This window comes from Urocitellus parryii, chromosome Y (assembly GCF_045843805.1).
Source record: "Urocitellus parryii isolate mUroPar1 chromosome Y, mUroPar1.hap1, whole genome shotgun sequence".
Lineage (NCBI taxonomy): Eukaryota > Metazoa > Chordata > Mammalia > Rodentia > Sciuridae > Urocitellus > Urocitellus parryii.
The window spans coordinates 15,603,160-15,630,604 of NC_135548.1; the positions used below are offsets into that span (position 1 = coordinate 15,603,160).

The window sequence follows — 27,445 nt, forward strand, 5'->3', positions numbered from 1 at the left end:
AAAAGACAAAAGGGGAAAAAAAATCCATACCTTTCAAATCCTTTTTTCTAACACTAGTGTAGTTTCAATTTTTTTGTATAATCAACTATTACCTAGTTTGTAAAAAGACAAGATATTTAATTTTCCTTTACCTTATTTCTTTCTTTTCCTTCTAACAATATCATATTCAACTTCTCTGTATGAAAAAACATTCGACAATTTTCTACTTCATACATGAAAACTATTTTTGCTGTTCAAGGTATTTTTATTATTAACTGCAGTGAATGCAATAGTGTCATTTTTTGAAACAATATGTATCAGTTTAATTATATTATTTTCATTGTTCTTATATGAGAAAAAGAGAAGGGTTGCTACTATGTTAGTCACTTAGTTTATCTAATTTTAGACAATATGGAATATGCTAGAAGCTCATAAGAACGAAAAATCGCAATATTAATAATAGTTCAAGCCTTTAAGGCTTATAAAATTAATATTGTGGTATTATAATACTTTTTTCATTAACTTTTTGTTACATATATTGTAATATTTACATATGCCCCTAATCAACAAGCATAAAATAATGTATTTATTCTTTTTTTAAAAAGTTTTTTTAGTTACACATGGACACAATTTCTTTGTTTACTTTTATGTGGTACTGAGGATCAAACCCACTGCTGTACATGTGCGAGGCAAGCGCTCTGCCACTGAGCCACAACCCCAGCCCCAGTGTATTTATTCTTTAAACATCTATTGTGCATCTATTATTGTGTGGTCCCTACTAGATTTTGAGACTAAGGATTATAAGGATTCAGTTTTAAGGCATACATACTGAATACAAACTAACTATACATATCTGGGCAAGAGAGATCTCATTTTTCAAAATACCCATAATAATATCTCTAAATTCAAATGATCTTCTGAAACAAGAGAGGGAATTTGGTTCTACATTGTTAAATCAGAATGAGCTTTGTGACTGCTTTGACCAATAGGCTATAGAAGGAGTAAGATTATGCCCCTAATCGGAATATAGTACTAAACTGATTTGAAAACTTTCTCTTTCTGCCTTCTTTGAAACCAGCTGACATGTTAAAAGTGTCTCTATCCTGAAACCTTATATTATGAGAAGCCCAGGCTTATGTGATGACACTTTGGAGATGGAGGCTGAGAAATATTGGGACATCAGATATGAGGGATAAAACTAACTTGGCAGGAGATCTTACCCCCCAAACCAGGCGAAAGTCACGTAGATTAGAGATGAATTGTCCAACTGAATTTTTTTCAGAATCCCAAATTCATGGGATTGTGAATAAAATAAAATGGTTGTTATAGGCCACCAAGTTTTAGAGTAGTTTGTTAGACAGCAATAGAGACAGGAATTCAGACACTATGTTAGAAATTCAGCTGAATAAAATATACTTCTTATTTGAACTTGTAGTCCAGTGGAAGAGATCAACAATTCATTATGTGTGCAATCATAATACATTAAGTCAGCACCCTAATGGGACTATATACGGTGTTGTGGGAATACATATAACAGGCTCCCATCCCTTCATTGTGGTATTAGGGAAGGAGGATCTGCCACTTAATTTTGAGTTTAAAGAATACATAGGTGTTAGCTCTGAAAAAGGAGCAGATAATAGTGTTCCAGGAAGTTGGGCAGAATGTGCAGAAACCTTGAAGTGAACAAGAACTGTTCTTCTTCCAGGAACTGGAAGAAACTTAAGAGTAAAACAATACAGACATTGATGGGGGTGTGGCAGTGGGCAAGGATGAAGTCACAGAGGGGTCAGATCACAAAGGGTCTTGATTGCTACATTAAGGAATCTTGTCTTTATTTTAAGGGGAATGGGAAACCATTGTGAGATTTCAAGCATTGATGAAACTTGATCAGCATTGCATTTTAGGAAAATGTCTCTGTACAGCCTTCAGCAGGGGCACAGTTTGAAGAAGGGGCAGGGTCAAAGGCACTGAGACCACTTAGCAGAACATTACTGTAATGCAGGCATGAGAAAATGGCTGCTGGAACAAGAAAAGTGCATTTATGCCTGAATATATGTGCTTCTCTCAGAGTGATATTTAGGCAGTAAAAATCTGCAGGAATAAGTTCTGGGATATATGGTCGAAGCTCTAGAATGAGACCTGTAGAGAAATAGCTATCTATCTCTAATGATTGCATCATTAGGGAAGTGGCAGGATGATAAGAAACAGAAGTCATTGACTGATGCGACTGATGTTTGAATAGGTAAAAGGATTGAGAAGAGGCTTCACTCAAGGACTTAACTACAGATGAGAGTCCAACACTCTATCTAGTCTCAACAGGGTAGGCACAATTTAAATGCCAACATTAGGGAATGAGCTACATAAATTACAGTATCTATTTAACCCAAGTGTCTACACTAAAAGTTACCAACAGAGAAAAATACACTGTTCAGCTAAAAGATTAACTTGCAAAATAATATTGGCAAGCTACCAATTCAACACAATGTGAAAACAGGTAGAGATGAAAGTTTGAAAGGATTTTTACTGAGCTCTGAACAGTGACTGCTTCTGACTATACAGATCATTGGTACTTTATATTTTCATTTTGCTTATCTGTATTTTTAAAATGTCATACAGAGTCTATAGTCACCATTTCAAAAGCATTAACAGGATTTTCTTTTTTTTTAATGGGCTCACACCACCTTTCTATTAGTGTCCAGAATTATTTCCAGCAATGATCCTGGAAATAAAATTCATAATTTCTTTATAGACTGAAAATAAAAAAAAACTTAAAAGCTAAAACTAGTTAAATTCACTATAAGTGCTGCAGGTATGGTGTTTTTCTCAATCACATCTGTATACTTCAAGATCATACATGTATTTGTCACCCTAAAACAGGAGAAAGTAGGTCATTTTCAGTATCAGATTTCAGCCATCATATACTGAGTCGGGGGGTGGGGGAAATTCTGTGAAGGCAAAGACGTGAGAAAGACATGAATTCTGACATCAGAGAGCTTTGAATTTAAATAGAGCATCAGATAAACAAATAGGAAATACTAAAGCAACAAGAAAACTGATTAACTGAGATGGGAACAGAGCCTGATGAAGATGAAAAAGAAGACTGGTGGATTTTTGCCAGTCAGTCAGAGGAAAGCTCCATGGAGTGTTTCTGAGCAGGACTTGGAAAGATGAACAATGCTTGCCAAGCAATCAAAAAAACAGCACGTCCTAGACCAGGATGTTGGGTGAGTTTAAGATAAACTCAGAGAATTTCAAACAGACTAATTAGAAATGTTGTGGGAAGGGAAAGAGAGGACAGTCAGGGGCTTTGAGTGCGGGGCTCCAGAGGAGGACTGGAAATGGGGGAAACAGATCCAGACTTCCATGCAATGAATGAACATTGGAAGGTAAAGAGAGAAAGGAATGAAAAATGGATATCATTTCAAGAGTATGGGAAAATTCCAAGGGACAGGGATCGGGCCCCTGGTCCAGTAGCAAGAGAAATGGAAACAAAGGAACAAAATCGTAGGCTATTTTTGGAATTAGCATTAAAGGGAAACGGTAAATATTTTAATTCATAGACGGTTTGAAAACCACAGATGAGGCAGAAGGATAATTAAGCTCATCTCCAAATGGCAAAAGTATTTTTTATGCTTTTGCCTATCCCTTTGGTATATAAATAAGTAGTCATTAAAGTAGGACAAGGAGCAAGTGTTCACTGCAAAGATGATCAATTTGGGTTAAGACATGTGGAGATGTCCAAGTGAAAATATCATTGTGACACACAGGGAAAAGGTCTGGGCTGGCTAAATAAATTTGACAGCCATCAGAATATAATTGTCAAATCAAGTGATGGGGTGATACACAAGGAGGAGGACAAAAGGGAACTAGTATTTGCTGAAAACTTACCCCTCTGCAGGTACTTAACATACATTATCTCATTCAATTCTCCAAACAATTTATAAAACTGCCATCATTGCAGAGAGCTCAAGAAAAATAAGGGCAAAGAAGTCTTTAGATTTTAGCATTAGGAAGTTACTTTCAGCAGACAGATGGAAGCAAAAAGTGTAGAAGCTAGGACACAATGGGCAGAGTTGTAGCCAGGAACTGGGAAGGTGGAGGTGGCTGAACCACAGTCAGCAGTAGGAGAGTCTGTACCCTGTAACCGGGAGAGAAGGCTACGGAAAGTTTAAAAGCCACATAGTTAATAGGGAAAGAAGGGAGGATTGAAGGGAGAGCCTACGTCTGTAATGTCCACACAGATGACAGGAAACTCATGTTTGTTTTTTGTTTACAAGGAAGGTAAAAAGGATTACAGAAGGAATAATTAAACAAACAAACAAAAGGCTATTCAGGAGGAAGATCTGGGGTCCCAGTGGCCACAAAGAGGAGAGTGGAAGGAAATAGGTTACTATTGAGAGAAGGAAAGAAGCTTAATGGTCTCTGTCCATCTCTCATTTGCTTCTAATAAAAGTAACTGAGATGGCTTGTGATGCTAATAGAAAAAAAAGACAACTTATTTGCTTTCAATCTTCATGAAGTTCAAAGGTTAATACTATTTAAATATATGGCAATCTAAGTTTCCCCTTGTCACACAGGGAAAGGTTTAACTACTTCTTTCTGTTTAAGAAGTATAGGATTTGAATTTGGTAATAACTTCTTAATGACAGAATTGTTAGCAAACGCTGCAAATTCTATCTTAATCTGCAGAATAAAATTCAAACAGCACAAACCAGGATTTGTTATTCATTCAAGAATATTGAGGAAAAATCTTCTGAGGCAAATGATATACCCGATTTCAAATGATATTAGGAATATGGAAAGCAATAGACACATATTATAATGTGTCAAGGGCAATAAAATAGTACAAACAATATCATCAACAATGAGAGAAGAGCTAACATGATACAGTAATAGCTTTTATGTGGTAGAAATGACAACTGAAATCCCAGATAACAAAAATATGTATTGGATGATGATGTTCACTAGGGTAAAAAGTCTAAACACACACACTCACACCCACACCCACTCACACATATTGTGTAGTAACCTGGATAAAATAATCCCAACCTATATCAAAGTAAAGGTATCTGAGGTCAACATAAAATGAACACACTAAACTCATTCATTCTACTATGACATTACAGCTATGAAAGAACAAATCATTATGTGGAACTCAATTTTAGAAGATAAGAGAAAAATCTCTTTTTCTAAAGAAAGAAGTGGTTTGCTCATGCACAACGAAAGTTAAAGTACAAAAACACCCACCAGCAATAACATGTCATGAGACTAGCAGGCCACGTGTACTTGAATGTAATTATCATAAGTGGGTAAGTATCAATGCCCATTATTTTATGGTTGCAAGTGCCCTGGGATCAATTAATCTAATGTCATGGTCAACAGTATTACTGATATGTCCTTTATCAGGCTTTACTGTGGGAAAATACTCCAAGAAAATGCTCATGTGATTTGAAAACTGCTTCATGGGACAGCATTCAGTGAGTAGTGGAAATGATCTGATTCTGCTAAAATTTATTTCTAAACCACATACCGCCTGTCGGGTGGGTGTTGCATATGGCCAATCTCCTCTGGGCAATCCTGCAACATGGGCTGGAGTTCTTCCTGTGGGGACGGGGTCAGAGTGGCAGTGGACTGATGGCTATAGGACACAGCAGCTGGAGAAGAAGCTGCTCCCCGCACAGGAGGTGTGGGGCCTCTTTCATCTTCCTCCTCTTCTAATTCATCCTGCTGCAAATACATCCGTGCTGGTGGTACAGGACATGGCATTTCTTGATCATAGCTGAAACAACATGTTATGTGTTACTATAAGAACATGCTGACTTACTTCAGTTTCTCCCAATGAACTACTGCTATAGTAAGTGGAATATCAGCTTTGACTTGTTTTCAAATATGAAGAGAGAAATGAATTGTGGAAGAGCTTATTGAAGAAGAGGAAAAGGAAAAATTGTGTACAAGACTTCTAGTTTGGATGAATGAGGAAACTGCTAGGCTACTTGATCACAAAGAAAACAGAGGAAAAGTGTTACACAGAGTGAGACAGTGGGATTAGGAAAGCAAAAAAGATACAAAGCACCCACACGATTTGAGCATCAACTTTCCTGAGCTAATGTCATCAACTTAGGTGGTAGAGAATAAACAAGAGAGATGTAATGAAATTACAACTTATATAATGCAATACATCACCGCCCTGCTAATTCTTCTAAATCATAGTAAGGAGTCATTGTTTTAAAAAATCTGCTATCATAAAGATTTTTGAAGTATTACATATACTATTTTTCTCTGCAAGATTGTAAATTATTATTAGCATATTATACAGGCTGAGAAATTATAAAGAAACAGTAAAAAAATCCACTTAACATAGTTTAACTTAGTATATATCAAATGTACTATGTTCTATTCCTCCAGTTCAACATATTCTCAAGAAGATGCAAAGATGGCATTGCAGATAGTCTGATGATGAAGTTCTAGACCCTGAGCAAAGGACTTTCTAAATTCTTTCAAAGGGAGAGATACTGGAAACAACTTACATAGTTCAATAGAACTCTCTTTTGAAAATGCAAATAGATCATTATTTCTTCAGTTGAGCACAAAATGAACTGGTTGGTTTGAATTTAGGATGGTGAGTGAAAAATACAATACCCCTAAACAGTAAAATGCTCTTCTGCTCCTGGGCTAGATCTGAGTAGGAAACAAGATAAATCTGGAGAGTACTTACACTTTTCTATCTTATCTTATCCCAGGAATATGTTTAATGATTAGAATGACAAAGATGTACTGCATTATATAAACTGTTTGATTACTGCTCTCTCTTATTTGTTCTCTACCACCCCGCCTTGTTTACTTTACCTTAGGAAAACTGATGCTTAAATAATGTGGTTGCTTTTTATCTTTTTTAATTCCCTAATCCTCCTACCTCAATTTTTGTAACTCCTTCTTATGTTTCCTTTGTTATCAAGTAGCCAAGCAATTTGCTCACCTATCCAAATTAGTAATCTTGAAGAGAATTATTCCTTTCTCCTCTTCATTAACCTGTCTCACAATTCATCTCTATTCTACCTATAAGGACTCTCTACAATCTGTTCCCTTGTTTTCATCTGTTGCATGTCCTACTGCAATAATCTTTTAATTGATCTCTTTGCCGCCAGTCACTCCTTGCTTCGCCATGGTCACATTGTTCCAAAATTGCTTTACTATAATACAAGTCACTGTCAGGTCGTTCATTTGCTCCAAGTAATAAATGGCTCTCTAATTGCTTAGAGAATAAAATAAAAATGCTGCAGCAAGGCATTTGAGTATCGGCATAATCTGGCTTACGTTTGCCTTCCCAGTTTTCCCACCCCTGCCATGTTAGTTTTGCAAAAGTCCATATCTCTGCATGGTCCCAGGATCCATAAAAATCCCTGCTCTTAATTGATAACTTTATCATTTTCAAGGTGAAAAACACTTATCAGCAGATTAGATTCATTCTTACCAGGCAAATCAAATCTTTCTCTTTGGGGAGAAGTTGTATATCTTGTAGTATTTTTTTAAAATCTACAATAGCATATTTTATTTTAACCCTTTTTAGTCAACTAAAATAGAATAAAATATTCTATTAAAATAGCCTGGAAAACAAACTATTATGACCAAACTTATCTTCACGATTTGCAGATTCTATATTCGCAAATTCACTGATTCAGTGAATTTGAAACCCCCATATCAATACTAGTGATGTTTTTGTGGCCATCTTCATACATACAAAAAGACACCAAAAAATTGAACCACCTGACATGCATGTACCCAGCAGAAGCAAAACAAGACAACAAATATTTTCTTTCGTCAGCTCTCACATCATTTGAACAGTTGATTTAGGGCCCACATTGCTTGAAATTTTCTTGCTTAATATCAGTGATTTCCCTGTTAAAAATGGCACCCAGAGGAAATGTTAACATGCAGCTTGGCACTCCTAACTTAAGAGGGTTGTGATGTGCCTAACAGAGAAAATGTGTCTATAACAGATGTGTTTTCTCAGAAATGACACTATATTAATGAAAAATATATATTAAATAATGGTGCTTTAAACAAAACACATATAAAAAAAGGCCTCAGATCAACCAAAATGTTGTGACCTGAGGCTCAAAGAATCTAACCCTGTATTTCCCCTAGAGACTAATGGTTCCATATTCACCAATTCAGTGTTCACAGCAACTTTATAAAACATAACTACTATGGATAATGGGAATCGCCTGTTAACATTTTTGTAAAAGAATTTTACTTGAAAATATATGTTATTTAAAAATGATTAAAAAACAGAAGCACAGAGGTTTTGTCTTCTGTGCACAGCTGGGACTGTAAAACTCTTTTTTATAAGAATTAAAAAACAAAGCCTTTATTTCTATAAAGTCATTGAAAAGACTATTTCCAAGTAGATTTCATTTTTTTTGTAGTTAATTCTCTAAGTCAAGAGAATTCTCTGCTTTTAATCTCACTACTAAAGCAGCTGTTTTGTTTTGTTTGAGGTATCATGTCCAATTATAAAGATTCTGGAATGAGAGGAAGCACTCTAACTTTTCATTTTTTCATGTGGACTATTTGTTCTTGTTAAATCCTTCTGAGAAATAGTTCAGGGAAGTTTAAACCTCTACAAGTAATTTTCAGCATAATGTGATAATATCTAAGAAAAATGTAGTCTCCAGAAATTGTGGTATGTAAATCCACATAATTATTTTATGAAAACTTAACAATGTGTCAAAGAAATTCTAACACAGTCATGTATCACTTTACTACAGGAACATGCTCTAAGAAACACCTTGTTTAGGGATTTCATGACTGTCTGAACTTCAGAGTAGATTTAGACAAACTCCCATGGCATTAACACAAACCGGGCTAAATAATATAGCCTATTGCTCCTAGGCTCTGGACCTGTATATCATCATACTTAATACTGAACGCCTCTGTAACACCAGGGGAAGTAGTCAGGTATCTTGGCACATCTAAGTATGGAAAAGGTACAGTACAAATAATAGACAATGGGAATTTTTCTGCTCCATTTTAATATTATGGGAAGAGCATCATATATGTGGTCTGCCATTGACTGAAATGACCTTAGGCAGTGCATGACTATTTTGAAAATCACAAAATCATATGTGAAATTCTATATATACAAACTCAAGATTTCCTGTGTGTGTGTGTGTGTGTGTGTGTGTGTGTGTGTGTGTGTGTAATTCCCAGTTCCTAAAGAAGTTTCTAGAGCACTCATTCTTTTATGGGCATCCCTGAGGAGGGTTTTAAAGCGACACTGATCAACATTGTCTTATTTAGAGATAACACTGTGAACTTCAGGAGTCAGTCTCCTCTTGGCAGTACAGGGTAACAACTACTTGGGTGGGTATAAGCAAATGTATTATACCATTCACAGGTTATGTTCCGCCTACCTTTCATCTACAGAAATACTGTACTCTTCACTGTTGCCATGGGGAGAAGGATGTGCCGGGGGAGGAGGAAGCAAGTCTGCCCAGTTCATGCCACCCTGTTTGGGAACCTTGGGTGTCCGTGCCCCTTTCTTGTGCCCTTGACTTCCTAGAGAAGAAATGAAGTACAAGTCTTTTATTCCTGGCCTTTAATTTTTTTTCCTATTATCCATGATTAATTATTTTCTGTGAATATGATCTTATAATTTATTCAGGTATATAGAGATAAACACACTTTTCTTCATTAATTTTAATTCAGAATTTTATAGAAGAGAAGAAGCAAAGAATTGTCAATTTAACTGTAGAACGCATAGCAAAAAAGCAATAAAACCATAAATGAATTTTACAAGTCATATCATTAATAGTGATCTTCCTACAGTAATTAATTGCATTATGGATTATCATCTAAAACAAATGAGCTGTAGACATATTTTCTGGAGTGCCTTTCTATTATTTAATTGCTGAAACCTAAAATACAATATGATACAGATACGATCTATTAGAGTTCCACTGTTGCATTAAATCACTGAATATATATAATTTGTACTTGTCCATTGAAATGTTTTGGGCACAATGAAATTATTAGTTTTCTTCAGAAGGGCAGATACAGATGAGAATAAATGCTGGAAGAACTAATATAACTAACGACAAAAGAAGCCAAAAAATGCTCTTAGAAAGGGACAGACATCTTCTCAGCTGCTGTTTCTATAAAATTGTGGCTTATAGTAAAATAATGTTGCTGAACGTTCCTAATAGTTTGAAATAACCCAATTCTTCAAGTGCTACAGTTTTCCAATTTTAGATTTGGTGTATTCTTTGAACACCATAGATGCATATGTTCCCCTTTTAAAACCTTCAGGTCAAAAGGTATCTGGGGATAAAGTTCTCCCCCTGAATATATTTTAGAATCATATTTATATTATAGACAATAATTGTTAATTGCAATTGAATTGTAATTGATTTTTCTCATATGATCCTGTAATATCAGTGAATTGTCTTGATCTTTTTTTTTTTTTTTAATCCTAACTTAAACAGCTACATGTCACCCTGCATATGACACAGGTCTTAGCTTACTCAGTGGCAGAGGGACTTACTTTTTTTTAAGTCACTTGGGAATTTTCTAACGGCAGTGTTTGTTATACCAGATGTTCTTGCCTTGGTATGTTACAACACCAAGTGTGGGCTGAGGAACAGGCTGTTACTAATAAACTGTGACTCCAGCCCTGAGCCTTGGTGTCTCTGTTTCTGTCTGTCACTCGGTTGTTATGTACTGGGGTGACTGGGCATGCATGACAGAGTCAACATTGGCCAGTGTCTTCCTCTGGATTTCCTGAGACACATGCATGGTAGTAACTCCACCTGACCCAGTGACTTGACCCATACAAACCTTTCCTGTACTTCATGTACTAGCTTTACTTGCTCCCTACCTTCACCAGACCTCACTCCTTTATAATTGTTTTACCAAATATCCACAGAATAACAGGTGATGAATAGCAGCATGGCATCATGGTCTCAGTGTCTAAGCTAAGAGATGGAGAAGGTCAATCGAAAATTAATAACCTAGAATCATGGGGTTTTTCCCCTATTAAAATATGATTTTCTCTATAAGTAAGAATATAAAGATGAAATGACATCAACATTCAAATATCTAAATATTTTATGTTTTTATGTTTTTCCCAAAAGTAGATCTTTGAAATTTTTAAGTCAGTTTACTTGATTTAAAAAAGAAAAAAAATATTTGATAATATTTTCATTGTTAATACAAATTAATGTACAGTAGATTCTGAGAAAATCTACAAAGAAAAAGGGCCATTTCTAAGCTCCTTTAAATAAGAAAAATTTCAACACAGGTTAGAAAATGTTAAACCAGCATACTTTAGCTAAAAGAAGGCAGCAAACTGTGAATGTGATGTTCTTTACAGAAGGAGGTAGAGACACTTGGCTAAAAGAACCTAGCAATGACTTTGATCCAGTTGCTGGGAGGTGCCATTTCTACCCTCTCCTGCAGATACATGCTCCATTCAAGACCAATTAGTTTGTTCTCATTGTGGTGTGACTTGCCACATGTTAGTTCTAATAATGAACCACCTTTAATTAGAAAAACAGGACTTAAGTACCATCAAGCTCCCATCTGCAACCCCTATCAGGAAAACAGCTGGCAAACAGCTGTCCCAGCATGAAGACCACAGGGAGGAGTCTCTGTGGTTTTTGAGGCATGGACAAATTGAGGCTGAGAGGTTGCTTTATGAGGCTCTTGAACAAGAACGGAGGGATCACAGAGAAAGTACAAACTGAGAGAGTAGCTGGATCTCAGGTTATTGTCTCTCAGGGTTTTACAGTGCTGAAGTGTACTTAAACGTTACTTGCTTTAATAGCATTATTTCAAATGGTAACAGATTTATCTGATTACCTATATGTACAACATTTCTTATGTTATATTTTGGAAAAGGGAGAAAAAAGTTTCAGCTGCCTTTAAAGTTTAGTGGTAGCTACTTTTAAATTTTAGTTCATACTTTTGATTTACTGATAAAGGAAGAAAACAGGGAGCTTAGTATTTGATACCTAATGGAAAATAAAATGGTTTACTGAGAATATAGTCCCTTAAACTGAAAAAATAAGACCCATGTCTGATATAAAAAACAAAAACCCAAGCCTGATATAAAGAAAGATTAGATTCAAATGATATAAAGTGATTCAATACTTCAGTCCATCTGGGGCTGTACCATCTTTTAAACAGAGAGGTAGATGTTTCCTGGGATCCCCTTACCAGATGTACTACTGTCCTGATTCGAACTGTTGTAGGATCCTCCCGTATCCTGGTCATATGAGTGATTGTATGGAATTGTTGGAGGAACTGTGTCATTTGCTCGATAATCTAGATATTTCAGATAGAAAAAATATATACATTTATGTTTTCTTTGTGAGTTATTTCTAATCTCTTTATTTTGTATATATTTCTGAGTACATTAAGAAACCAATTGTCTGTTTTTCTCTTTTATTTTTAGATTCAAATTGTCAGGCTATAAAAAGACTTACACTCAAAATGGATGTCTATATATCCATTTAAAAATATAGGAATAGAAACTGGGGGTATAGCTAAGTGGTAAAGCACATACTTAGTATGCATGAGACCCAGTACCCTCAATCAGTAGTACTCTCCCCCCAAAATATGTACATACATGTATATATAGTAACAAAATAATTCTAACAAGAATAAATCAGAAAATGCCACATCTGCAACTCATAAAACATAAATTACAATAAAATAAAAATAAAACGGAAACTTGTCAGCTAGATGATATCTCATAAAAATGTATCCCTGATAAGAAAATAAAATATCTAATCTGCCCCAGAAATGCTTCTCCTTATTTAGGCAAAGGTGAAAATCCAGATGATAAGCTTGCTACTGGAATGTAGTCAGTAATAATCTGTCAGCCTAGCTGCATTCCGGGGTCTTTATTACACTCTGACATACCAAATCTGCTTACAAGCAGTACAAACAATAAATCAGAGTTCTGAAATGTTTGTACAGAGGACTGTCAGAGCTTTCTGAGGTCCAGAGTAAAACCACACACTATGGAAAAATAATGTAATGGTTTGAATCCCCACAGTAATCTCCATAGCTGCAGAATCTGCTCTCAATTTTGTCAGTCTTTGTCATCAATGTATGTAGGAATCTTAATAAATATTTATTAAATTGGATTATTATACCAGTTAAGTACCTTCTCAAACTTGGGAAAAAGCTAGATGACTTTATTATCAAATTAAAACATGACATGAACTTAATGAAATGTTTAAATTATCTTGTTATACTCTCCAGCTTCACAAAGTTTTATTTTTGAAGAAAATGCTCTCAACTCAAGCCTAAGAAAATAAATCCGTACCTCTAATTATGTACCATAAAATGCATTCTTGACCAGGATACGTGCACAACATTGCCCCATCTATTCAAATTAGAGCAATCTAGTTATAGCTAGAGGTATATAACTTTGCAAATCATGTTATTAAAGCAGTAGCCTGAAGAACTACAAAGAAATCAAACACCTATCTCTTTCAACCCACATGCATTACAACATTACAATACACAGATATTCCCCTCAGGCCATAAAATACTATTCTGCTGCTTCAAGTTAATACTAAACTCCATTTATTTTAGGTTCTATACTGGCAGACTTCAATCAGGTCAACCCAAGAAATTGAGGTTCTAAAATTATATACATCATAGCAATCTCAGGAACCACACAAGGTCTGAGAAATACAACAAATTGAACCACTTCTCCAGTTCAAGTTTAATTTAATTATTTTTCTTCAGTTTGATATAAAAAGGCCCTTCATTCATAGGACCATGTAGAAGCAATTATCTTCCATCCTCAAGTGGAAAGAGTGGAATAGTCTATTTATTGAAAATTCGAGGTATTGTGACAGTTGTACATCTGCCTTATGAATAAAAGATTGTATGTCCTCAGCAATCCCTCACCTACTATTAAATTTAAATTAATCTCAAAACCATTTGAAAATACTTATATATTATTATAAAATCAATTTTCCAAGCTTATTGTGGTGCTAATTAACTCTTTGACACTGGAAATTCCGAAACCAAAGAAAGAAGAAAATCACAATAACCAAAGGAAAGAGGTGACTTTCGAGTCACAGACAGTTGTTGACATCTAGTGCCGAGGGGCTAAGAATGTCAACATGGGAAAGAGAAGGAATAAGGGCCGAGCTGTTCACCTTTGTTCAGTTTGTTTTGCTCCATGATGTTATACTGAATTGGTGCCACTTCTTGTTTCTGCTGACCGGGTGGTTTCCAGTGCTTCTCGCTGGAGTCCCCGCTGCCATTGTTCATGTTATTGGTGAGGTTGGACTGGATGAGCTGGGTGGTGGCATAAGGAGTGGGCTGCCCTGATGGATTGACAAAACGCCCGTACTTCAGATTTGGGCTATTGAAGGTTTTCATCTCATTGATTTTGTTACTAAGATCCACATCACCATAAACAGTTGACTCAGGGAGCATCAGATTTGTTTGTTTGTTATCCAGTTGGTTGTTATAATTTGCTATACAATCAGCTATGTGCAATGGAGAGGAAAAGGAAAAAGTCATTCTGCATGGTTATTCATTTTCAATTTCTTTCTAAGAAGCTTTGCGAGTCACAGTAAAATTGCGATGTAAAGTACAAATGGGCTTAAATTAGATCAATAGAAAGGGCCCCATATTCATATGGACTTTCTAAGGGAAATCAAACTTGAGGGAATAAGAGCATCCAGAGCATTTGTGTAGAGAGGACATAATTATAAACTTATGCCACTGCTGTATGCTAAATAATTCATCTAATTTAAAATAGGAATTTCCTTTAACAACCATTTTAACAGGAATTCCACTAAAATAATACATACGTGAATCTTTGTTAACTTTAAATTTTCTAGTCTTGGGTTAATGAACTATTTGAAGCTACAGAACAAAGCACATAAGAATCCAAAGAGGAAAATGTATCCACAGGTCAATTCTAATATTTTTATCCTCAAAAGATAAGATGAGCAGGGATAAGTTGATAGTTAATAGTGCTTAGGAGAATTTTATTAGTTCCTATCTTGGTCATATAGGGTAATCATTATTGAAGAGAAATGCTACATAATCATTTTTTCATGGTTTCGTAATGACATCCCAAGTATAAAATGACAATAATGATGACAAAATGAACCACACTAACCAGGTCATTTAATCAAATAATGCCTGAAATAATATCTACTATGTCTAATACCTCATTCCACTCTGATCTTCCCTTCATTGAAATATTTAGAAATTAAATAACTGATCACACACACACACACACACACACACATATGCACGCATGCACACACAAACACAGAGAGAGAGAGAGAGAGAGAGAGAGAGAGAGAGAGAGAGAGAGAGAGAGAGATATTTAAGGCCTATGATTGAAAATATTAAAACAGCAGGAATAATTAAAGTCATATTGTAAGGATAAACATTTTTAAATTAAAAAAGGTGCTATGGAAAAACATCATTATTCTATTCAGATTGATTAAAAGTGGCACTATCACTAACAGGTCTCTTTAAGAATTGGTTTTAACTGGATATATTAATAAATGAAAATTAACATGCTTTCTACTGAAGATGTAAATATGAATATAATCTTAAGAAAAATTTTCAGCTTCTCTATGTTACTAAATTTAGCTACTTAATTTAATCATACATGATCAAGCAGCAGAGATATTTGGTACATCTGGATTACAGTAATTCTCATATCAAATTTCTAGGAATTGTTTTGTTTAATGATGATTAAAAAATAATCTAAAGGCACTATACTCATTTTGCTTTGCCAATATTTCTATATGAGTGTTATCCAAAAGGTCTTCTAAAAGTGTTGGACTTGTCCTAGACTCCAGTGTCCAATATAGTTGCCACTGGCCACATAACAGCTATGGAGAACTTGAAATGTGGGTAGTGAGAATGAGGAGCTGAATTTCAAACTGTATTTTATTTAGTTGATTTGAATTTAAGTAGCCATCTGTTGCCAGTAACTATCATACTGGACAATGCAACATATTAATTCCAGTAGGTGTCCCTTTTGTTTATGATACATGACTATCTATATAGACAGCAGAACCTGGGCCTCTGGAGGACACACACTAGTTGTGTGAATGGTCATATCCACATCTAATAATGGAGACATGGGATTGTTTTTAGGGTAGACATATTCATAGTTCTATGATTTGTTCTTTATAATTTATTACATCTTTACTTACATGCCATCTTCTCATTCTCATTTCCTTAGCTCCAGGCATTATTTTACTTTCATAGGCATCTTATTTGTTTCTTTACAACTATTTAAATGTTTCCTATCTTATTAATAATGGGACTTTTTGTTTCATAAGAAATTATCTGTATTTTTTTCTGCCTTTAGATCTTGCAGTGCTCCATATCTACTTGTCTTACTGTGATGTTTTAGCATGAAATTTTAGTGAAGTAATTTACTCACACATATTTCAGAACCAAAGTATAACAGACTATAAATGTACACTTACACACCTGAAATATATATGGATGTGTGTATTTCTTATGTCTTCAGGATTTACATCTATACTATAATATCTGATTTAAACTTTCATTTAAATTTTTTTGTTATTATTCTTGTTCAAATATTATAACTCTTACTGTTAGAATTAAGTCCACTCAAACTATGGATTTATTGACCTTTTGATCTTTGTTATTTATTCCTAAAATCATGAATATAATAAATTATTGCAACTAAACTTATCATTGTACTCATTCTTATAAATGATTGTGCACGACTTTGTTTTCTTGCAATCTATGCTAGAGCTTGTCTTCTTCATTCTCTGAGGAAATCTTGGTGGAGGGTGAAATATAAAAGTTTAGAAATGGAGAAAATATTTGAATCATGCTAGCTTGCTACACAGTGTTGGACATTTCATGAAAATGTGGATCAAAGTTCCCTTCCCCAGGTGGGCAGAGGGAAAGGAAAGTCAGCTGCTTCTGGATAACTAGCCCAAGGCCAGTGCATATCTCCCTCTCTCCGTGTCCCTAACCTGGGCGGCTGTAGGTGGTCAGGTTGCTGTGGCTGTTTCCATTGCCCGCGGTGCAGCAGTTGATGGAGCAGTCATTGTGGCTGTTGCCAGTATTAGGCCACTTGTCTGCCAGCCACAGCTGTGCGGCAGGTTCACTGATGTTGAGAAGTCCTGGCCTAGAGAGAAAAAAAAAGAGTAAATGTTATATGGACAGAAAATAATATTTTCTATTCAGAATTGCAGCAAATATTTCATTTAATTGTTCTTACAATAATTTGGTGCATTATACTGAATGATATTATTCTTTTTATTTACAGAGAGGCAATTATAATATATCGTTCCAGATGTATCTCAGTGCACACAGCCATACATCTGTGAACTGGTACTGCTGTACTTCAGACTTAAAATCTTTTACTGTTTACAATGTTCTATTCTGCCTTTAGTCATGGTGATTGAAAAATCAAACGTGGAATCTGAAAACACAGATGCATAAAGACTTTTAGTAACTAAAAATTATTCTAGCTAAATCTGTTTGCATTTCTTCATTTTTGACCTATTAAAAAATTGCAACTCTTCTCACAACTTCATTAAAAAAATGCAACAATTTCCTTTATGGAGACAATGAACCCTTCACATTAGGCAGATTTACAGATTTTGCTTCCAACCCATGTTTAAGAAACAGTGAGCGCAGACTGGCGTGACATTTTGCACAGAGCTACAATGATGTTTCAGTGAACAGTTCTGTGAGCTTGTCAACATTTTCTGATGGTGACAATGTAAAATGCCGTGAGTTCCTAAATAAACAAAGGAAAGCTACTGAATGAAATCTGGTAAAACAAAGATGTCGACTAAAAGAAATATTAGCACTCATGTTTTTTTTTGGCACAACAGATGTTAATCCTCTTTCACCAAGTGCTGGAGAGGCCAAGTGCATCGGGAGTTATTAATGGGAGCCCTGGACCACCAGTGCCAGGGACTCAAACTGGAGTCCAAGAGCAGCATTCTTCACGTCCTTTTTCAACATTGACTCCGTGTGATAACTCAGCAAAAGAGGCGATGATGTATGATGTGCTGTCCAATCCTCAATAAACAGTCTGGCGCTACAGACTATGCAAAGATTTTCTTGGTGGTTTCATTTTCTTTGTTAAAATGCAATAACCAGCCTTCTCATTTACTTGAGAAGCAAGAAACTGACATTGCCCTCTAAATGGTTCCTATTTTGCCACAGAGAAACATATTTTGCAAGTGATGGTTATTTGTAAGTCAGTTAAAATGAAGAATATGGATTTGCAGTCCATATATCTGTATCCATATATGTGCATATTTATACAATTAAGGATGCATGTGTTTCCTCTTTGTTTACAGTGGGAGAGGCACTTTGAATTCTTTACATATATTCATTTATTGAACCATCACAGCCATTTTACAGGCAGGGATTGCTAATACCCAAGTTTTACAGATGAGGAAATGGGACACTTGGGGGAAGTCAAGGCACATGGGCACAGCTATATGGAGTGAGTGAGTGACTACCTGGGATTCCAGCACAAGCTGTGGCCCTGGAGTTCACACCATGAACTAGGATGCTATAAACACACACTGGAGCCTGAGGAAGTTCCCTGAAGCTCTTAAACATTCTTAATGGAGAGTGAAAAAAATATCTGAAGGCCCCAAATTCAGGACAAAGTTGCTAAAATTGAATTACCTATTATAATTGTTGATAAAAATATGCTTTGAAGCCTGGTGCAGTAGTACATGCCTGTAATCCCAGTCACTCAGGAGGCTGAGGAAGGAGGATGGCAATTCTGAGGCCAGCCTCAGCAAAATAAAATAAAAAAGATCTGGGGTTGTAGTTCAGTGGTAAAACATCCATGGATTCAATCCCCAGTAACAGATAAATAAATAATTTGCTTTGAAGAGAAATGTCGCTGGACTTAAAATTTCATGCATTTAAATGATATCTAGTGTCTGTGAAATACATGTTGGTTATAGAACTTCTTCATCTAGTAACCTTTAGCTTTCCTACTTTATTTCTCCTTGAACTTAAACCATAAATGCTATCACTGTCGAAGTTATTCAAAATAAAACTCCCATTTTTGACACTGAAGAGATGATACTATGTCTGCAGTAGAGGTCAAGTAGAAATTCTCCACAGCTCAACTTATATGTTTTAATAGAAAGAGACAATATTTTCATGCTACTATGACTCCCTCTGTATGTCTGTGGTTGTGGGGAGTGTTAATATTTTTCCAGTGAATGCTTTGCTAGCATCACTGGCTTAGAGAACTTTTCATATAGATGGGTGATTTCCAACAGGAAGGAGGATTAACAACTCACATCCTGCTTTCTGTTTAGACTTGAGTTTGGAATGCTAATTATTTAAGGAAAAAGGTAAGCCATGTTCACTGTCCCATGATGGATCTTAAAATGCTGTGTGTGTGTGTCCAAGATCTTGGAGGAAGGTGAGGTCACTGGCAGCTACTCTGACAACAGAGCGTGAGAAGTCTTTCAAAGTAACAGCTTCACAGGCTCCCTGTATCCCTTAAAACTCATCAGCATGCATCAGACAATCAAACTACAGCCAAATATGAAGCAAAAGCAAAACATGTGTTCGTTACCGAGGTTAACGTGTGCCTAACACATCATTACATCATGTTACATATTAAGGGGACAGACCTGCGCCATGAAGGAGAAGAGGGCAAACGTGCACTAATAATTAGGAGGCAACTGCCTTCAATTCCTGCTCTGCTACTTGACACATTCCAATCACTCACTCTGAGAGAACCTGTTTAAACTGTTAAACCACAAAATATAAGACTATGGGGTTCCAGAGCTGGAGATATGGCAGAGGGGCCTTACAGAAAGTAAGTATTGTCAGCTGTGGGTCATGTCTGACCCCCTGCCAGGCTGAATGAGTGGCCAAGGTTTAAAGAGCACCTTCACCTGATGCTCCATTTCTCTCCTCCCTCTTACTGACAGGGAATGTGGTACTGGCTTTTCACCAGGTTATCTTCACTTGTTCACTGCTTTTTTTTTTTGGAGTTTTCTCTAATTTTTCCTGGTTGAATCTGTGGTTTGAATTTTAAGCAGAGGTTTTGGAAGACGCAACTGGAATTTTCCAGGGAAAGAAAAGAAATTAATAAAGACGGCTCCTTAGTATTTCTATGTTTCTCTACTGCGTTACCTCAAAGGTCATTTGCCATTTTCAAGTTGAGCCCAGAGTTCTCTTGGCTTACCATTATGTTATTCTCTCTTTTCTGAGAATAACTAAATGACAGTTTGGAGAACTAGGAGAGAGTTCCAGACCACCTCCTCATTTATTAGAGGACACAATCCAGCACCGAATAATTTCCTTAAAGTCATCAAGAACTGAATTGAGGTCTTCTGACATTCACTTATTAAATAACTCATTTGTTCTTTTTTTAGGTAACTTGTAAATGACTGAAAGTTCATACAGTTTTTGAATTTACTGATGTCCTTCACTGAACTACATTTATTACATTACAAAAAAATTAACTTATCGATAAATAAACCTCATATTTTCTATAATCCAGGATCTCATATTCTCTTGTCAGAGGCAATTCTATCTACCAAGGTTGGCAAACTCTCTCTGTAAAAGGACCAAATAGAAACCACTGAAATCTCTGCAGGTCATTCAATTTCTGTTGTAACCACTTGACTTTTCTTTTATAGCTCAAATAAATGAGAGCCTGTCTGTATTCTTATAAAACTTCATTTACAAAAACAGATGGCAGGTGGACTCAGGGCAAAAGCTATAATTTGGTGACTCTTGATACAAAGAAAAGCAAATGCATTGTCTCCTCCTGGGTAGGAGACAATGTGATAGTTGCATAGTACAGATTTTGTAGAGGGTACAGCAGGTAAAATCTGATACACTAACTAGGGATAATGGGTGGGAAGACATTGTTAGCCTGTGTATAAGCAATGTGCCATGTAGCAAGGATACAGGACACTGACATACTGGAGATAAGCTGACACAAGGGATCATAGGGCACAGCACATAATAGTGAAAAATGGGGCTGCAAAGTCCAAGACTTTATGGACTTCACAGGCTATGGCACGTTTGGACTTGATATTTTAAACACAGCAAGTTCTGCTGCAGGTGGGATTTTTCAACAGCTCAGGAACTTACACAATTAGCATGAATTTCAAAGATTATTCTGCCTCTACTGGAAAGAGAATTAGTAGACAACAGTGCTAATAAAACTGGATGAACTTAGGACAGCTGGGAGCTCATAGTTTTGGCAAGGGAGAATAAGTGCTTAAAAAGAAAGAATATCAGTCATAGTGGAGGGGTAAAAAAAAAAAAGGATCCATAGAACACAGTAATGGTTGCAGGAAGCAAAAGAGGATGATCAACAGATCTTAGCTTAGGTGCCATCAGCCAAGAGAGGTGGTAGGTCCAGGGAGGACCCAGGAAGTTTGTGATGAATGAAGAAAACCAAGACAGGGGTTGGAGGTGAGGAAAGCCAAGTGGATATTGAATTTGCTATTCATTCTCTTTTCCAGTGACCACAAAACTCAGTGTTATGGTTTGGATCTGGAATGTCCTCCAAAAGCTCTTGTGTTGAAGATTGGTCCCCACGTAGCAAAGTTAGGAGGTTGGGCTTTTAGGCAATGATTGGATGGTGAGGGCTCCGACCTTATCAGTGGCTGAGTTCATTTGATCAGTGGATTAATCCACTTGATGGATTAATACATTGAGAGCTCAGCAGACTACTGGGAAGTGAGACCTCGTCAGAGGAAGTAATCACCAGGGGCATGCTCTGGAAGAGTTTATTTTGTCCTTGGCCCTTCCTCAACTCTCACCTCTCTGCTTCCCAGCTGCTGAGAGTTGAGCAGCTTTCCTCTGCCATACACCATGATGCTTGAGCCTAAAGAAATGAGGTCAATGGGGGCTGGGGTTGTAGTTCCTTGGTAGAGAGCCCGCCTAGCACGTGCAAGGTGCTGGGTTCAATCCATAGCACTACATAATATGTATTAAAAAAAAAGCTGCAGAAATGAAGTCAATGGACCAGAGCTTGAGACCTGTGAGACTGAGCCAAAACACTTTCCTCCCTAAGTTGTTCTTTTAGGTATTTTGGTCCTAGCAACCCCTCCCTACCCCCGCACAGATTCATCATGGCTAGGAAAGAGGCCTCTTCTTAATGAACCTTCTCTTTCTCGTCCTACTTGATTTTTACCCCAGTACTTATCAACTGTTGACACTGTACAGTTGACCTTTTAAAAAATGTTTATTATCCATCTTCCATCTCTCCCACCATAATCAAATGCCCACAAGATCAGGAATTTTATCCACTTTGCTCACTGACGCATTCCAAGCAGCTAACACAGTATCTGCCCTGTAGTCAGTGTCCATTATAGTTAATGAATAAATACATTTAAAATTGTGTGTATAACTGTCAGTTGAGCACTGACTCTAAAATTTTTATTTAACTATTATTGCCTCTGTGACATTCCAGCATCTTTTATCAATTCATTTAGGAAAATGATGATTTCTAGTTAGTATTTGAGATATATCCATTTCACTGTCTGGATTCTGTTTTTCAGTTGAAAACGCTATGATTCTTTGCTAGTGAGCTTTCCAAATAGACAGTTCAGGAACTTGACAATTCTTTATTCCTGTCCTAGAAACCACCATTTCCCACCTATGCATTCCTGCCACTGTCTTCCATGAGACCATTTGGTCTGTCTGGGTTGTAAATTGTTTAGAGAAGGAGCTAGGTTAATATTTTATGGGTGTGCACGTGTGTATAAGCATGTGAACACATGCCCATGCACAGGAGCTAGTGCCAATAAAACTGAAGTCAACAGTCATGAATAGACACAGAGAGAGGTAGTTAAACAATCAGGCATTCCAGATTCACCCACAGGAAAATGTTCTCATGGCAGAAGCTCTTTCATGAATATCTGGACTGTGACTTATATGGAATTCCCCTGGATGCAAAAATGTGTTCTGCTTTCATCCTTCAATCAAGTGGATTTACTTCTCATGAAAACCACCCCAGTATTTGGGTCTTTTGGTGGCTGGCTTTGTTTCACAGTTGTGAAAACAGGAAGTTAGTAGTACCCAGGAAAGAAAAGATTAATGCTTACTGACACATTTGTACAGCACCAGCTAAAGGCAGTCAATATATATATATATATATATATATATATATATATATATATATATATATTTAAATAACTCTTTGTCATAAACTAAGTTTAGTAATTTTCTTATTAGGAGGTATATTCCTTGGATTCAGGAATAATATCTTACTCATTTTTTGACTATTCAGTAGCTAACCATATTATCCGACCATATGAAGAAGGGCACTCTAATAAGCTAATTTAATTGAATTATAAATTGGTTTTGATTAGAAATTTTTTTTCTCCCTTTGTGCCTAGGTGCTACTGTTTTTGAAAAAAAGAAAAATCACCTTATTGTGGAAAATCCTGGAACTTGCCTAATGTAATTTACATCCTGTTTCAGCCCCTTTAAGCCACCTGTCACATTAATTTGTGATTTCTCTGTGAATATATTAAAGTTCACTGAATAATAATTACCTCAAAAATCATAAGTATAGGACTGAGGATATTTTTAGTTAAAGGGTGAAAAATTTCTTTGTTAACAAACTACCTAGATTTCTTTTTTTATCCGAATGTATTTCCCTGCAAACGGAGGTATCTACTAAGCTGAATTCATAACAAGAACAAACAAACATAACCTATAACTTCTGAGCAACTGCTTCGTTCAGCAGGTTTTCAAATGAGCACTTTTTCTTTGATAGTATCTGTTAACTAGCTATATTTCTTAATCTTCATAAATGCCACAGCTTAATCACTTTAACTCCTTTTAATCATCTGCTAAATCAGCAGTCTGTTTTTCTTGGTTAACGTACTCCCTCTGGTGGCCATTGTGTAAAGTGCAACAGCTCCATCAGGAACTGTATTTCTGTGTAAATGACTTGGTTCAACACCCCAGATGAATGGATTCTTTCCAAAAGATTGGGACACTTTTTATCTTTAAGTTGTTAAACCTCTGAAGCAATGAAACTTGCATCGGTGAGGAAGACAAGAAGAAATATTTTTAATTCCCCCAAGGATCTACAAAACAAGGAAGATAATTACCTCCCTCCACTGCTCACAGCTTCGCCTCCTCTCTGATAAGTTACTAGAATGTTAAAAAAAGGAACAATTAATAGACACATTTATATATCAAAAGCTATTACATTCACAAGCATCTTTGTACAATGGAATTCTTTATCCCTTCCTACCCAGTAACATTGTAAAAATCCTTACAGGACATAGCAGTTTTCTAATTCAGCTAATAATTTAAAATTCTTATTAAATTAAATATGCATCATTCTTAGCCTTAACAATATTGAGAAAAGCAACAGTAAAATTTCAGCAGATTCTTGGTAAATGTAACTATTATATATTTATTTGTACATTAGCATTCCCATAGATTTTTATTTTGAGTGTACTAGATCATACCACTTTATAATTCTGTAGGTATAATCTTAAAGTCTTGCCCTTGTAGGTAAATATTACAAAACCCTACTAGATTTTCCCATAAGATTGAGAACCAGTGAGACAAAAAATAGATGTTAAGCCCTTCCAAAGACAAAGACGTAAAGTTGTGACTATAGATGTGACCATTTTTTAACCTATTTTTTCTTATTGTGGCTTTTTGAAACTCATACTCATTATATTTTCATAACTATATTTTCATAAAATATGGTTTAATGCTTTTGAAGGCTTTCTCAGCTAAATAAATTTGGGGTATAAAAATAGAACTGTACCACAAAAAGATTTGCACATAGTTAGGCAAAGGGTAAAGAAGATTAGGTTTTCTGTAAATACAGACACATTTTCTAAGAAGAAATGTATTTTTAAAAGCTGCCAAGTTCTGCTACTTAGAAAAACTCCAAACTGAGAGTCTGCTTGGGAGAGATAACTGCTCCCAGTGATTCCAATAACTGGATTAAAACTGAGGTGGCATAACTACAGGTACATCTTTTACTAGAGGTGATGTGAAAGAAGAGGATCCACTTTGAAAGAAACTGAATAGAACAGAATATGAGGACTCAGACTTAGGGAAAATGAAAAGTTTTATCTTTCACATGTGCTGGGTATTTTGGTTACCTTTCAGAATACTGATTCTATGGACAGAGAATTAAAAGGCAGAGAAATTTTTGTTGGAAAACCTAAAAGCTTAAGTTAAGGGAGGGGGGAATGCATTGCCAAGTATGAAAATAATCAATAAGATGATTAGCATGTTAAATCATGCTGAGGCTAGAAACACTGTGTCTTTTTAATGAAAATACATGCAAACAGGGCTAAGATGCAACGTGGAGTGGTGAATAAATAAATGCATTGGATGGATGAAAAGCAACACCAACCATTTCTACTTCAAATGCATGCCTGCCGTGAGTAAATGAAGTATTGTATTCCATTTAAGTCCTTTCCCCCCAGTTACTGCTGAAAATGAGATAAAACCAGAAACACAATAGTACAACACATGCCAAACTAACAAAGGATAGGAGGAGGGTAAGTGCAAATATATACCTGTTGGCATGAAGGTAAAGGATGGGACTGAAAATCAAAACAAAATATAAACCAGTTATTAAGCTGAAGAGAAAGGGAACATATCACATTAGTATGAATCAAGCAGACAGCTGAACATAAAACAAACGTAAATAACCAAGCCAGTAGGTCTGAAACTCTGATATATGAATAAAACCCAATATGAGGTTAGAAAAAGAAGCTTGTCTCTACAGGTACCATTTTGAAGTGTCTGACATTCTAGTACCTTGGGAGGGGAGCTGTGCGTTACCCTGTGAATGACCCTGCATTTAGCAACAGAGATTTAGCTCATGGGCTCCAGTACAAACAGGAATCCTCTGCTATTAATCATTTCCAAACACTGGATGATGGATTCTTAAACAAGTATTATCAGGTGTATGCTGGAACCTTATCTAGGAATCTGAAAGTAAATGCTTATTAAATGGACTAATAGGTGCACTTAAGTATTTATTATTGGAGGAAAGAAAAGAGAAGAAAGAGGAAAAAGGGAGGGAAGGAAGGAAGGAGGGAGGGAGAAAGGAATGAAGGAAAAGCAAAGAGAATCATAAAAATCAAAACGTCCTATAAGTCTGATGCCTTACACAAACAGTACAACACTACATTTTTATCATTATAAACATTTCTGAACGGATAGAAAAATGTGTGGAGTTTTAAACTTTGATTTCTATGTCATAATTTACATTTAGAAGCGTGGTTGAGTAGGCTGAACATTTTTCTAATGCCACGCTAGAAGCTAAACAATAGAACAATAACACCCCTCTGAGAACCTTCACTCTCTCTGCAGTTATAAATCTTAATCTAATCAATAATGCCTGAAATTGAACTTCAGACCTCAAAAGTAGCAGCATGGCCTCCCCCACTTTTCCTATCTTCTATTCCTGGTGTGGGATCACACCAGAGCAATTTGCATGTCATTTCATAAAGGGAGGAGACTGACATATTTTCCAATCTTTTCCCCTTAATTTAAAGTAAATGCTGCTCTGGATGAAAAAAAAAAAAAAAAGCAAGGAAATCCACATTACACCCTTTAAGGTTAAAGCTTGCCTGGAAAAAAAAAATCTTTACAACAAACAAACTAGAATATTGATCACCGATCATGTATCAAAAAAGCTGCCAAAATGCATTTTCCATTGTACATTTGAACAATGATAAGAAATTTACTTTAGGATTAGAGCTCTGGGTTTGCAAAGTGGAACACATAGCATCCTCTACAACTGTCACTTCTTACCAAACCACTTCATCTCTGAGCAGACTGGAAAGAACAACAACAAAAACCTTAATGCTGTGTACCCAATTGATACACTGGCCTTCCTCTGCAGCACAGCAGCCCCTGTCTTAAGAATTCCATTGTGTTGTCTTTCAGTCAGATCTTTTCAGAGAGTCAATGTAATTTAGCTACATTCAAAAATTCAGAGCCATAGTAACAAGTCTTCATAAAAAGAAAAAAAAAGGTACATTTGAAACTAAAGCTATTCAAGCAAGAGTGGAGTGCTTGAACATTAATTTGCAATCACAAGGACACGGGAAATATGAAAGGTCCTTGTCATTACTTCTCATAGCTAACTGCTAACCCCAGTTTGAGGAATTGAAGAAGAAATGAAAAAAAAAAGTCAGCCTTAAATAAAATTTTCGCTGCTAGCACACCAAAGAACAACTTAATTTTCAGAGCTTCCAATAATAAATATAATGAACTCTGTGTACTGAGTGGTGCTGATGTAATATGTGGATGTATGTGGATGGAGCCCCCAGTGTCCCAGCAGATGTCACACCTATAGCTATACGTAAGGGGAAATGCTAAAACAATGCTCATGAGTACCCAAAGTCACACTCTGGCTTGATATTTTATGTCAAGAGGTTCTTTTCATTTATTTAAAATATTTTAC

The 27,445-nt window shown here is 36.0% G+C and overlaps 1 pseudogene; it reads right to left on the reverse strand.

Moving 5' to 3' along the window:
• The window catches only part of LOC144250938 (roundabout homolog 1-like), a 142,993-nt pseudogene that overhangs the window by 23,405 nt on the left and 92,143 nt on the right, over positions 1-27,445 (reverse strand).